At 35.1% G+C, this 15,155-nt stretch overlaps 1 long non-coding RNA gene across 1 annotated transcript; it reads right to left on the minus strand.

The window, feature by feature from the left end:
* Window positions 1–450: 450 nt before the first annotated feature.
* LOC148268807 (uncharacterized) lies at window positions 451–2,227 on the minus strand. The gene is made up of 2 exons (XR_015817033.1): window positions 1,999–2,227; window positions 451–721 (listed from the first exon to the last, which is right to left on the minus strand). It is a non-coding gene; the product is annotated as an uncharacterized LOC148268807 (long non-coding RNA).
* Between the last annotated feature and the right edge of the window lie 12,928 nt (window positions 2,228–15,155).

Here is a 15,155-nt window from a genome sequence, read left to right on the forward strand (position 1 = left end):
TTAATCTCTAAATGTTCACTCTGTAGACGTTAAACCGAGAGTAAAAAAGACACATCCTTTGAAACTCCGTGAAGCCTGACCATTTTTCCATTCAAGATAAGCGAAGGGTACTAATTATTTTGAACAAATTTATCAAAGTGCTTGATTAATAAACTAACTTTATGCATTGTTTTCAAATTAAGATATCATGCAGGTTCACTGACGAGGCCTATTACTTGATTTTAATTTCTTTTTCTTTAAATTTCATTTTTGTGACTCTTCATGCTTGATTTTTATTTTATATAGTAAATTACAGTAGCTTAGCGTTATGAGACTAAATACTGAGAGGGAAATTGTGAGGACAACTAAAAAATAGTTATGAAATTAACAAACTATCGCATATGTGACATCCTAGTTCTTGGTGGGCCAACAGTGTCCGATAGAAAAAACATATATGAGTGCATAAAAGAATTATACAGCAGAAGAAAAGTCATCCCTTATAAAAATTTGGTATTCAAATACATCTAAGGTTAAGAAGTTGGTTAACAAAATATATACAACGTTCTAACCACTTCTTTCATTACAAAATAATTGTTCATCAAAGTACAATCATTCACATGTACTCAAATATCTACTACAGATCCGCAAACGGATCTAAACAAGCTTCAAAGGGCAGCTGGAGGAGCGATTCTTCACTTTCCTCATTGTTTGAAGGTAATGGATTCGGGTGAGCTTCATAAACCTCAATAAGAAAAATAATATTTAAACTACGCTACTAAAGTTTCTAAGGTTATTTATTTTAAAAACTCATCGTTACCTTTACAATCAATGAACTTACCATTGGAGACCATCTCAGAATAGGTTCATTTAAAATACCATTGAAAATGTTTACTTTTAATTAATCAGAATACATTTTTTAATGCTAGTTCTATAACAAAATAATAAAACAAAACAGTGAGAAACATAGCAGAAACCAATAGAACAAACAATAGCATGGTTTGACATAATGGAACTGTGATAAACATACTCAAATTTATAAATAGTCTAAGCATGGATAACCAATCAACAGTCCTAGTTAGACAGTTAAACATTTTGATTCAATTACGGATTTTATAGATCTTCGTATGAATCCATTTTAAATTATATCAGCAGATGGCAGAAGGGATCCATAACTATTACTATGAATGGGAAACAGTTCAATTCAATATATCGTAAAGCAGTTAAAAATTATGATCATGATCGTACTTCACCACTGTGGCCCCTACAATCAGTCACAATCCGCTCTCATCATAGGGAACGTCAGTACTATTCACAAGGAGCATTTCATCAACAATTGGTGAAAGTCATATTCGATCGCCTCTTAGTGATAACAGTTAAGTATATTGTAGTTTTTCCACTTTTCTTACCAGTTTAAAATCACAATCAAATTTACAATCCAAATCATTCATTTCGACCCATAAGGCTCATCCTCGAATCTTAATACCTACCCGTTTCTCCACCATTCTGAATTACTAAAATACTGCCATTGAGCCGATGCCAACTCTGGGTCAACTAAACATCCCAAACCTGTTGAGGACCATTGGCTAACCTGACCTGATAAAGTCCAACACCCAATCCAAACCCTGTGGGGGTCTAATAACTAAACCTAACCAATTTGGGACCATCAACCCAGATTGGGCCATCGAGTTACCTTCTCGAGCCAAGGCCCAATTGCGTAACCCTCCAGGCCATCCCCCAAAGATAAGGCAGAAGGCCCAACCCGCACACACAACGTACCGTTCAAAAAATAAATTTTTATTTTCATGACTCAACTTAAACATGCACTTTCATATACACACAAAATTCAAAGACAAAACACTCAAATTTCATCATACACTCGACAAAATACGATCATTAAACAATGTTCATCACATGAACAAAAATAAACCAAACAATTATGAAATTTAATTACCTTTTAAATATTTTTAAAGTCGAGAAATCACACTTAGGAGGGTAAGAGAAAGTACCAAAAACCCTTACCTAAACTTTCAAGCTTTCAGGTTCCAAAAATGAGGTTGCTTATGGCTTGAAAAGGAAAGAAGGTTATTCGGCAACCTGTGGATCTTTAGAAGTTTTCTAAAAATTTAAGGAAAAGAATAGCTTAAGTGTAAGCTCTTGAAAATTGTAGTCAAAAAAGGAATTCAAGAAGTAGATAAAAAGTTTACCGTGTGAGGAGAGAGAGGAAGAATTGGCTATAAATAGCCAAAAGAAGGTGCATGTGATCCAACAGATCAAATGTATGACTCTTGGCTACTGATCGGCAAAGTGGCTGACTGGCCATCACCTCACGGTGTGCATACAAGCCATGTGGCAGCCGAGCAGCAGGGCATGCAGCGGATGGGACAGACCGTCCATGAGGTGGCATGCGTGGCAAGTGAATGTGACCGTCCGTGATAGGACGCAAGGCTGCAACGGGCGTACAACAGACGTATGGCAGGCAAACAACATGATGATGTTACAACGATGGGACGTGCACACTATTACTACATGTGCACTGCAGGGGCGCAGACATGCGAGCATAAGGGCTCGTAGGCTCGTGGGTGTTTCCCACGGGTTATTTTCCCCCACAGGTCCCTTCTCTTTTTTTTTGTTTCTTTTAAAATTTTCTAATGCTTTTGGCAAAAATAAAATTTTAATCACTCTTAAAAATATTTTAAATGCAAAATTAAAAATTGAAACACAATAAAATACCATATCCAAAAATAAAAGGCTCAGGGTGTCGCACCCTATATATATATAAACTTACATATGATTATATATATAAGATTACACGTAAGTGTATATACTGGGGGGGTGTTCTGTATGACTTCATGTTTGTACAAATATTTATATATGCGTGTGTACTAGATTTTATAACTCTTATGCTGCATTAACATGCAACCCAACCCCTAAAAGGATGCATCACTGTAGATAGCATATCCTCTTGTTCCATTAGGCAATGTCAACACAAGTGCAGTGGTCAATCGGTTCTTGAGTTATATGAAGCTTTTCTCACAAGCCTTATCTCATTCAAATTTGACATCTTTCCTTATGAGTCTCGTCAAAGGAGCTATGATGCTTGAGAATCTTTCAATAAACCTATGACAATTTTTTGCTAAACTCAAGAAAATTCTTACCTCTTATACTATAGTAGGTTGTTTCTAATTCATCACGGCCTCAATATTGAAAAAATCCACTGATACATCATTCTTTGATATTACATGGCTAAATAGGATATCTGCTCAAGTCAGAAATCACACTTACTTAAATTGGCATACAACTTTTTCTCTTTGAGGATCTATAGAACCTGAATCAGATGTTGTGTATGCTCATCTCTATTGTTGGAGTATATCAGTATATCATCAAAGAAGGTTATGACGAACTGATCCAAGAATAGCTTGAAGATTCTATTCATAAGGTGCATGAAAACTGTATGAGCATTTTTTAGTCCAAATTGCATGAGTAAATTCTCATCTTCAACTTTCACCTTCAATTAGTTGTACCCAGGGAACAAGTTAATCTTAAAACATATTTGTGCACCCTATAACTTATCAGAGAGATCATCAATTCTTGAAAGAAGGTACTTGTTCTTGATTGTTACTCTATTTAGCTCCCTGTAATCAATACACAATCTCATCAACCCATCCTTCTTTTTTTGCCAACAGACTTGAGGCGTCCCACAGGGACACATTAGGCTGAATGAATCTTTTATCTAGAAATTCTTGAATCTATTTCTTCAATTCATCCATCCCTGCTTGACCCATTTTATACAGAGCTATTGGTATAGGCTGAATTTCTGGGTGAAGATCAATAGCAAATTGCACTTCTCGATCCACTAATTGCCCTAGTAAGTCTTCAGGGAAGACATCTGGCAAATTTCTGACTTTTAAGATTTCTCGAGTATCAATCACTAGATTTAGTTTGCCTAATCACATAGTAAACCTCATTGAAATTTTAAATTATAACATTTAGAAGATCATATATAGAAAAAGAAAATTATTCTCCGATACACTGACTACAAAAGAATTACTACCTTGAAAAATGTTTTTTATTAGGTATATTGCATACAACTTTCTTGTAGTAGTAGTCGACACCAACGTGATAGGCTATTAAGCAATTCATGTATAATATTACATAAAAATGCATAATATGTAGTAATATCAAATCTATTTCGAATTCTCTACCTGCTATTTCTACAACACAAGATTCATATACTATATTTATTGTTAAAGTTCCATTTGCAGGCATACATATTACTAAAATCCAATCAAGATACACAAGAGAAATTGTTTAGGCATCGAGAAAATCCATGTGAAATAAAAGAATGGGTAGATCAAGGGTCAATTAAGACATTTGCAACATGCTTAGAAATGATATACTTACCTTGAATAACATATGGAGTAGCTTATTTATCTTGAGCGGTAATGGCATAAACTCTACCTTGTATCGTTGGTCTACCTTGTTCCTTTGCCACAGGGTAATCTCGTACAAATATTAGGTACTTCTACAATTGTAAGATGCACTAGTGAAGTGGTAGTAAAGTTTTGTCCCATGATTCTAACCGCATTACTGACAAGTCTTGGTCTGCCCCATTACTAGACCTCTTATCCTGCTAGCTTTGTACTAGAGATGGCCTCTTATAGGCTACAGGAGTTATAGAGCTACCTATTGTTGAGGTTGGGCCCTTAACCTAGCCCTCAATAATCTATGCCTTGGTCAGGACTTCTTGGTATTTGTGGAGTTCTTACAGGGCTATCTACTTTTTTATCTTCAGGCGAAGTCCCTACTGAAACTTCCTCACTCTTTTACCCTCGTCAGCCATGACCTCTAGGGCATAACAACTCAACTTGATAAATCTCCAAGTGTAATCGGCCACTAATAGGCTTCTTTAACTCAGCTGCATGAACTCCATCTCCTTATTATGACAAATATGAAACATGAAAATATTCAACAATGAATGCCTCTAAAAATTGCTTCTAAGTGATGGGAATGGCCAGCGTAGTCTGCATGAGCTCCCATTAGTGCTCTTCCTCTCCTTCAATCATATAAGTGGCAAGAACTACCTTTTGCTTAGAAGTCATGCTCAAAACTCTGAAGCTCTTCTCTATTATCTTCAAGCAATTCTCTGCTACTATGAAGTCAATTGTATTAAAACAAAACTGGGGGATTCAATCTCTTAAACCTCTCAATACAATTGGGATCCATGACTAGTGTTTCTAGATCATGCTAGAGTGGCCCTTAGGGAGGATCAAATGGATCTCCTCTATCTTCTCTTGGTTGATTGGCATTAGTAATTCTCTTAACTGTACTGTAAAACGATCAAATTTTTCTCGAGTGGGTCAATATTGGAGGTCTCCCACATCTTATTTTCCCCACATCACAAAATAACTCTTTAGGAATCAAGTCTTTTAAATTTCATAATTATTTTTGGCTTTATCCTAAGCCTCATATACAAGGGATGGTCCTAGGAGTGTGTACTCTGACCACCTATAACATCCCGAATCTACATAAAGTCTTAAACATATGCCCAACAATGCTTACTAGTGGAACCAACAAAGATAGTAAACACACGCAACATTTAGATTAAAGACTTTGTATTTGCATCTCTTGCACACGTATTCAAAATATATAATTATTATGAGGCATAACTATTTACAAAGTTATGATGCCAAAAAAATTAAAAACCTTAACCTTAAAACTCTTTACAACACAAGCAACATCCACTTGATATAACTTTTACTGTCTAGGAGCTTATTCTTAGTTGCCCTAATCTAAAAATATCACAGTGAATTTGGATGAGCTTCACTTGCTCACAGTGAAAATAAGTATCATCGTGCTCTAAAACAATTTGTCTAAAGTTTTCTAGAAATATTAAAACTACCGACAGAAATAAGAATTTTATGAAAACAATTTAATTTCAAAAACTTATTAAGTGATTTCTCCTATTTTAAGTTTTTTTCTGTATGATTAATAATGTCTTATCTTCTTTAATGATATGTTATCTTCTTTAATGATATTTATCATTTAGCATATTCTTGGTTTTACCTAAAACTAGATATTATTGTCACATCTTTTCTTGCATCTTTAACATTTCTTAGCTAATACCAATAGTTTTATTCACATTGATTGTTTCCTATTTTAATTCTTCTTTTAGTTTACAATTCTATTTTTTATCACATATTCCAATTTCACATTCGAATAGTACTTATTGATATACAAACACAATTCACATATCACAAATATTATTCACATATGCACAATTATTTTTCTTTACAATATTCACAATTCATTTTAATTTTTTCGAATATTGTTACTTATTTTTAGTGTTTCATCGTGCGATGTCATTTCACCGATACCATTAAGGACAATAAGGATACCCTCTACTATATGGACATTCAAATCCTATAGTTAATAATCAAATACAAATCAAATCCCTATTCTACATAGGATAATGGGTACAAATGAACAAATTCTCGATCATGCTTCCAGTAGGACATCCCAATCACGTCTCATTGAAGTTATATCTACACTAGGATTCACCACAATCATGAGCGAAAACTGACAACACACACACACTCCATCTCTAATACCTACTAAACGAATTTGCTCAACTTTTAGAGGTCCTTTTATTTATATTAGTTGTTATTCTGAATTTTCCTATTTTATTTATTTAACTTGTTTTTTGATGGTTTATTTTAATCTTATTTCCTTAAAGTTTATTATTTTTATTCTTAAAATTATTTTTATTTAGTAATGAATAATTATATGAATTATTCAAAAACTTAATTTATTATTTTTGTTTAGTTATACATTATTATACATCCTTCTCAAATTACTTCACTTATTATTCAAATACCATTATTTTTTATTTTCCTTTTTATTTATGGTTCTCTTGTTAAACTTTTTCTCTTTCCTATACTTATCATTCTTTTTATAAATAAATTAACTAAACGATATATACATATTTTTTTTCTATTTTGTTAATTTTTTTAATTTTGTTATTATTAATATTTTCAAGGCTTCCTTTAATTATTAACTTATTTCATTATTTTGTTTAAATTAATTTTTCTATCCTAGTACCATACTCAAGTATAATTATTTTGATTCATTATTTATTTCATATCAAAATTTATTTTGGAAATTCTTTCTTCTTATTATTTTAATTTACATTACCTATTATCTATTCCAAATCACAATCAATTTTCAATTAAACCACTAGTGTTTAATTTATTTATTTATTCTTGCCCATATATATAAAATATTCTTCTTTATGAACATAGCTTGTATTTTCAACATCTAAATTCATAGGTATCATATTACACACACATATATGTATATTTACAAAACATATATATATATAGGTATTTAGTACTGTACATATATATTTTATACATTTATTATACATATAGTAACACACTCTATATACATATATTTAGTACTTTACATACATATTTTTATACACATAGTAACACGCTCATGCAAAATTTATCCACAAAGTTATAGCTTAAGTATTTTTACATAATATAGGCATACATATATTGTAATACCCAGGCCCAAAATTTGGCCCGGGATCAATTTCGGTATCTTAAAAATAAATAAAAAATTAATTATAAATTAATTTCTATTCAATTTTATTAAATTATTGAAAAAAAAGGTATGGATGTAATTGAAAGTAATTTTGGAAAAAAAAAGATAAAAATTTGGGTTCGGAGAGTTATTTTAAAAGAAAAATTAGAAACGGGAGGTCAAAATAAAAACAAAAAAAGTTCGACCATGTAGGACCACCCAGTCAGCAGCCCCGACAAACCGAAGTACACTGCGTAGCAAGGCACGCTAACATCTGTGCCACACGAGTGATCCACATGCCTCGTGATCGGATGAACTAGATTCATTTTTCCTTTAAACACGATCAGACAGCCGAGATCAAATCGCTATGGATGGCCCATATTTGTTTCCTCCTTAGGCGCGATCGGACGGACGAGATCAATCACGATGAACAATCCAGATCAACATGGGATGGTATAAATACTTTGCATCGCATAGGAGCCCAAACCCTAACTGTTAGCCCCCGTTGGAGAAGAAAAATCAAGCACTGGCAAAGGAGGCCGATCGCCGATCGCTGTCGCACCAGAGCCACCGCCGGCCGCCAAAAAAAGAAAACATTCCCTTTACCCACTCAGAATTCGATTCTGACCATCCTTGTGGCAAATCAGAGCAAGAGGGATGGTGAGTGAGCCAGAAATTACGGGCAAAGCCCCGCGAAGCTGTCGCGGCCAAAACCCAAAAATCCCTCTGATGAGCCCCTTCCCATTTTCTGTTTCACGTGATTTTTTGATCATTGTGTTCACCGTCCTTTTCTGTATAGGTTAGCTGAAGAAGGAACCTCAGCCACGAGGAAAGACTGGCAGAGCCGCCGCACCCGGTGATCCCTCCGCGACCCCCTCCCTACAGGTAGGTTCGATGTTTTTGGTAATTTTTTGGCCAACCAAGGCTCTTAATGTGTATATGTAAAATCAACCAAAATCGGCCAAAACTTGCCAAGCCGAGGCGAACCACCGCTGTGCCAGAACCTTAAAATCGGCCTAAAAAATTTTTGGGTGTCAATTTTGAATTTTTTGGGTATTTTTAAGTACGTGACGAATGTTTTAGATTCTGCAGAAAAAATTCAGAAAACCCAATACCTGTTAGGAAGTGTAACAAATAGTACGATGTCTCAACATACCAATCTGGGTAAGGATCCCTCACCCTATTCCTCGTTACTGTAAATTGAGTCTTAATGTTGCATAATTTCGTATTTTTATGAAAAATTAGAGAACCCTAAAAATAATTACAGGTCACTAGTGGAGTCGGAACCGGTTAGTTCATGATTATCCTGATTTCTTGTTTATTTTCTTGTACTACTCTATTTACTTGTTATTATATGGTACATGTTCTAAATTTATATTTCTTATAGCCTTATCGATTTATCTGGTTTATTTGTCTATATACTATCAACATGAATGTAGTTTAATTTATCTGTAAACGTAATATGAGATAGTGGTTTATGTGGTTCGTTGTTTTATTTATGGGAATCTCTATGTGAAAGACTTACTGGGTATCTAGGAAAAAGACAGACGGACCCGGTACATAGGGAACCCAACCATGAACGTCACCTTAGTTGGACAAGGCTGAGAAGTCCCATACCGGAAAGGTTTGAAAGATATGGTTCACTTTTATACCGGATAGGGTATCGAGACTATAGAATGTTTGGTACCCATTACTGGATGGGGTATGGGGACGACTGATTAATTATTAAAATTGAATATTGGGTTCACAAGTATGGGGATATCCATATGGACTCCTAGGGGTACCAATAACCAAGCAAGAAAGGAAAATTATCGTCACTTATTCTCTTATATGTGAAAATAAAAAGTGGTATGGATATGGATCTTCATAGGTTGCTTTTTGGAAAAACTCATTACGTAAGTACGAAATAAACGGCTTTCTTTATATTAAATGAATTTACATCAAATCAAGGGCTCCATTAGTTTTTTTTTTTTACCAATTTTCAGTTTTTCGTATCTGTGATTAGTGTGATATTCTTACTAGACTAGTGTAACTCACCCGTTAATTAACTATTTCAGATCACGAAAATCAAGATCTAGATCCCGATCAGCAAGAGAGTTATGAGTAGTTCACTACCTAGACTCCCTTCAAGTACTAGTGAAGGTTGTTTTAGGATATTTATTTATTTTTTTCTTTAATTACCGTTTTTTTTTAGAATGGACAATTCCGTAGCCTTATTGGGCATTCTAGACTATTGTGTAAGGAATGTAAACTCTAATCTCTATTATTTGCTTCCGCATTTTAAATTATAAATTTATTTCCTTTAAGCTTCTGGGACTTTACAGTTGGTATCAGAGCAGCATTCCTCAGAACCATTCCCTACATAAAGACTTAAAAACACCAAATACAAACTATCACTCAACCCTTCCTTATAAAATATAAGTACAGAGAGATGAGGAGAGGAAGGCCCCGCTAAACCAAGTAACCCATGATGGTTTGCTTTGAGATGAAGTTGATCGAATCTTTGAGATGCTAGAGAGACTCATCTTTGTCCAGTAGGCCCGGAAGGAAAGGAGGGAGCTACCTGACCCTCCCACACTACCACAATTTGAGCCACCCTTGCAGTAAGAAGATCCAGAGCCACCCCAGTACAACTTTGCTTCTCCATCGTACCATCTAGCACCACCACAGTACAATCCGGTGCCTCCACCACATCATCCAATACTGGCACAATATAATCTGGTGCCTCCACCATATCATTCGACACCACTACAAGGCCATCCGATCACTCTACAACACAATCCAATCCCTCTTCTACTGGATCCAGTTCCAACCATAATTGACCTAGGCTACATTGAAAGGTACAAAAGACTAAACACATCTACCTTTACAAGGGAATCCTCTTTTGAAGAGGCCAAATGTTGGTTAGCTGAGATAGAGAAGACCTTTGTGGCTTTTGGGGTGGTTCCCACATAAAAGTTGTACTTGTCACCTATATGCTTGTGGGAGAAGCAGGTCACTGGTGGTAGCTCAAACAGGCTACCATGACCATTCCAGTCACTTGATAATAGTTCATGATGGCCTTTAATGCAAAGTACCTCCTAGAGCACCTTCGATATTTGAAGGAAATAAAGTTTGCACACATAGTCCAGGGTGATATGACTGTGTCAAAGTATACTCAAAGATTCTTAGAGCTAGGCTGGTATTCCCCTGAGAGCATGATAGATGAAGGCATGAAGGCAATGAAGTTTGAGTGGGGCTTCCGTCCTGAGATTAAATAGCAGCTGTACGTATTTGACCTCAGTACTTACTCAGCCATTATGGCCAAGGCACAGCTAGTGAAGAGAAATCTTCGCATCTTTCCTCCAGCAGTGGGGAATCCCAGACCCTCGATTTTACACTGCAAACCAGCACCCATCAGTTCAGCAGAACAAGAGACCTAGGCTAGTGACTTAAGCTCTTCCTCAGGCTCTGATAACAGGACGCGGTAGGACTTGCCAACACTATGGTAAAGATCATGGGGACCGATCCTGCTATCGCCTCAACAATACTTGTCGCATATGTGGAAATGCCTAACACTACGTGAAAGAGGCCCGCAAAATCAAAACCAAGCCAAACCTCCTATTTAGGGTAGAGCTTACAACCTTATTTAGTAAAATGCTGAAGCTAACCCAAACGTGATATAGGGTATATACACTATCTGTAATTACTTTGCACATGTTTTGATTGATACTTGTATTTCACATTCATTTGTCTCACATGTTTTTACACCAAACTTGAATGTATTACCTGAAAGACTTGATTCTGTGTTGTTTGTGTCTACTCTTGGGAATACTACACTACTAGGGGAGGTTATATACAAAGCTTGTATCATAGACATAGTAGATAGGAAATTGAGTGTGGACCTAATAGAGATTGACACGGGAGACTTTGATGTAATCCTAGGAATGAACTAGTTAGCAGTGTATCATGCCACCATAGATTATTTTCATAAAAAGCTTGTATTCAACCCTCCTAATGAAGAGTCATTTACAGTTAATAAAAATATTAAATATTATTCCCTCATGGCAATTTTCTTATTACAAAACGCTTTAACTTGGTTGTTTTCTCTACATTAGGTAAACCTAAGAAAGAAATTTGCATTCAAGAGATCCTGATAGTTCGAGACTTTCTGGATGAATTTTCTGATGAACTACCCGGATTGCCAGTGGATAGAAAAGTTGAGTTCATCATAGATCTTCAACCGGACACCCAGCCTATCTCGGTTGTCCCTTACCGCATGAGTCGTGTTGAGATAGAAGAGTTGAGAAAATAGATCAATAAATTGCAGGATAGTGAGTTCATCCAACATAGTGTGTCCCATTGGGGTGCTAGAATCACATTTCTAAAGAAATGGGATAAGAGGTTAACGTTACGTATTGACTATAGATAATTGAACAGGGTCACGATCAAGAACAAGTACTCCCTCCCCAAGATCGATGACCTTTTTGACTAGTTATAGGGTGCCTAAGTCTTTTTTAAAATAGATTTGCATTCAGGTTACCATCAGATAAAGATTAGGGCAAAGGATAATCCCAAGACAGCCTTCAGAACCAAGTACAGATATTATAAGTTCCTGGTCATGCCATTTAGACTCACCAATGCACCAGCCATTTTCATGGACTTAATGAACAGGATTTTTATACAATTTCTAGATCAATTCGTCATTGTATTTATCGATGATATCCTGATCTATTCAAAAAGCAAAGAGGGAACACGTTCACCATCTGACTCAGGTTTTGCAGGTTCTCAGGAAAAAGAAGTTGTATGCAAAATTGAGTAAGTGTGGGTTCTGGTTCGAGCAGATTACCTTCCTATGGCACATCATATCAAGGGATAGAGTGTTAGTAAACCCTGAAAAATTGAAACAGTGCTTGGTTGAGAGAAATTAACCTCGGTCAAGAAGATTTATAACCTGTGACATATTTGTTTTGAATAGAGTAGATAATATAAGAAAATAATTTGAGGTAATAGGAAAGAAGTATTTTATAACTGATTTTTGAAAATTGAATAAATAGTAGATAAGATAGTTGAAGAAAAAATTAATGTAGATAAGATAAGAAAAGAAATAGAAATAATAAAAAAAAAACCCAAGTAGCTGTAATAAAAATTAATATACAATAATAAAATAGAGAATGAATAAAAAAAAACCTAAACAATTATCTTAACTAGAATAACAAAATAAATAATTAATTGAGTAAAATTAAAAGAAAACAAGAATAATAATTAGGGATGTAGAAGAGAAATCAATAAGCCATACAAAATTGGATTATTTTAGAGAATTAATGAAGTAAGAACATGTGCATCAAGAAGGATATTTCTAATAGTCAACTTACTTGAGGATTTCTTCAATTTAATGGTTAAAGCTTCAAACAACATTTTTATAGGACAACTCTTATTAATCCTTATAGCGGTATGCCTTTGGGATACACCATTTAAGGGAAACAAAAACTTGTAAAGAGAAATGAGAAAACCATGAGTATGTCTAAGGATATGCAAAAAGTGGAGAACATTGCGGTGATGGAGCATCAATAATATGCGCGAATGTGAAAAAGGGATTTGTTATAATTTTTTAGATAAGAAAAAAAAATGGAAGATAGAAATAGTGAGAAAAAGAAAAATGTTAAACTCAATGGGTATAATTTTTGTGAGAGATCGAGAAGGCACAAACATTATGTTATGGTGGTTTTAAGACTTTAGTGGTATGAAATTTAGTGTTTATTTAGAAGTGTTTTAAAAGGATGACAACAAGTAGGCTCTGAGAGAGTTTTGTGAAACTGATGCGGAACTGAGGATCAATGCTTGCAATCCAAAACTTTACATATAATATTAGTATGTAGAAACTTAAATCCCTAAATAAACCCTCTCTGTTTAACCTATATTTAATTTGTAAATACAAACTAAGGTAATTGGGATAAACTGAATTGAGTAGAATGCTATAAGAAATATTTTGATTAAAATTAACTCAAGAAAGAAATTGATGAAAACGTCACAAGTTATTTTCATAAGTAGACACAAATTTCCTACTCAATACGAAAGTTAAAGACACCTCTCTAAGAGCAACTTAGCTAACGGCTAACCCAAACGAAAAGCTTAATTTTATTAATCTTAAACTTTATTTCTAAGTGTCTAATATGTCACAGGTTAAAGCAGAGCATCAACGTCCAGGCGGGCTACTTCAGCCATTACCGATCCCGGAGTGGAAATAGGAACATATCACAATGGATTTTGTGACAAAGTTGCCTAGGGCACGCTCAAGACATGATGCCATTTGGGTAATCGTCGACTGGCTCACCAAGTCTTCTCACTTATTGGCTATCAAGATGACTGACTCCTTAAACAAACTAGTAAGAATATATATCCGAGAGATAGTCAGGTTATATAAAGTGTCAGTGACAGTAGTATCTGATAAAGACCCTAGGTTCACTTCTTGATTATGATTTAGTTTTCAGCAAGCCATTGGAACGAAACTGTCCCTTAGTACCGTATTCCACCCTCAGACCGATGGACAATAAAAAAAGACAATTTGCACACTGAAAGATATGCTCTGAGCTTGTGTTCTAGACTTTGGTGGCCATTGGGATGATCACCTACCTTTAAAAGAATTCGTCTACAATAATAATTACCAGAAAAATATCAGCATGGCTCCGTACGAGGCATTGTATGGCAGCCCATGCAGATCGATGATCAGTTGGAAAGAGGTGGGTGATAGAAAATTATTCAGTCCAGATCTTGTGGAGGAGAATACAGTCAAGATAGTTAAGATCAAGAAGAATATCCAAAAAGCTCAGAGCAGGCAAAAGAGTTATGCGGACATCCGGATGAGGGATTTGGAATTTGAGAAAGGTGAGTATTCCTCAAGGTCACCCCTTTTAAGGGAATCAGTAGAATTTGTAAGAGGAGAAAATTAAATCCCTAGTTCATTCGGCAGTTTGAGATCTTAGACAGGATTGGTACAGCTGCCTACAAACTGACACTACTTCCAGAGCTATCCATAGTTCATAATGTGTTTCATATGTCCATGCTACGCAAGTACAAATCGGACCCCTCACACATCTTGTCTCACGAGCCCCCTTCACTCTAGAAGGATCTATCCTATAAGGAGGTACTAATGGGTATTGTAAACCGAAAAAGTATAGTACTCCGCAACAGAGAAATTTCATTCGTCAAGGTCATATGAAAGAATCATACACAAAAATATGCTACATGGGAGATAGAATCAGACTTTAGAGCCCAGTATCCCCAACTATTTGATGAAGTGAGAGGGTGACAAATTTGAGGGACCAAATTTCTTTTTAAGGAGGGGATAGTTGTAATACCCAGGCCCGAAATTTGGCATGGAATCAATTTCAGTATCTTAAAAATAAATAAAAAATTAATTATAAATTAATTTATATTCAATTTTATTAAATTATTGAAAAAAAATAGGTAAGGATGTAATTGAAAGCAATTTTAGGAAAAATGGCTAAAACTTTAGGTTCGGGTGTATTTTTGAAAGAAAAATTAGAAACAGGGAGTTAAAGTGCAAATAAAAAAAGTTTAGCCACGTAGGACCACCCAGTCAGCAGCCCCGA

Source organism: Carica papaya, chromosome 2 (genome assembly GCF_054855325.1).
Source record: "Carica papaya isolate Zhongbai chromosome 2, ASM5485532v1, whole genome shotgun sequence".
NCBI classification, from domain to species: domain Eukaryota; kingdom Viridiplantae; phylum Streptophyta; class Magnoliopsida; order Brassicales; family Caricaceae; genus Carica; species Carica papaya.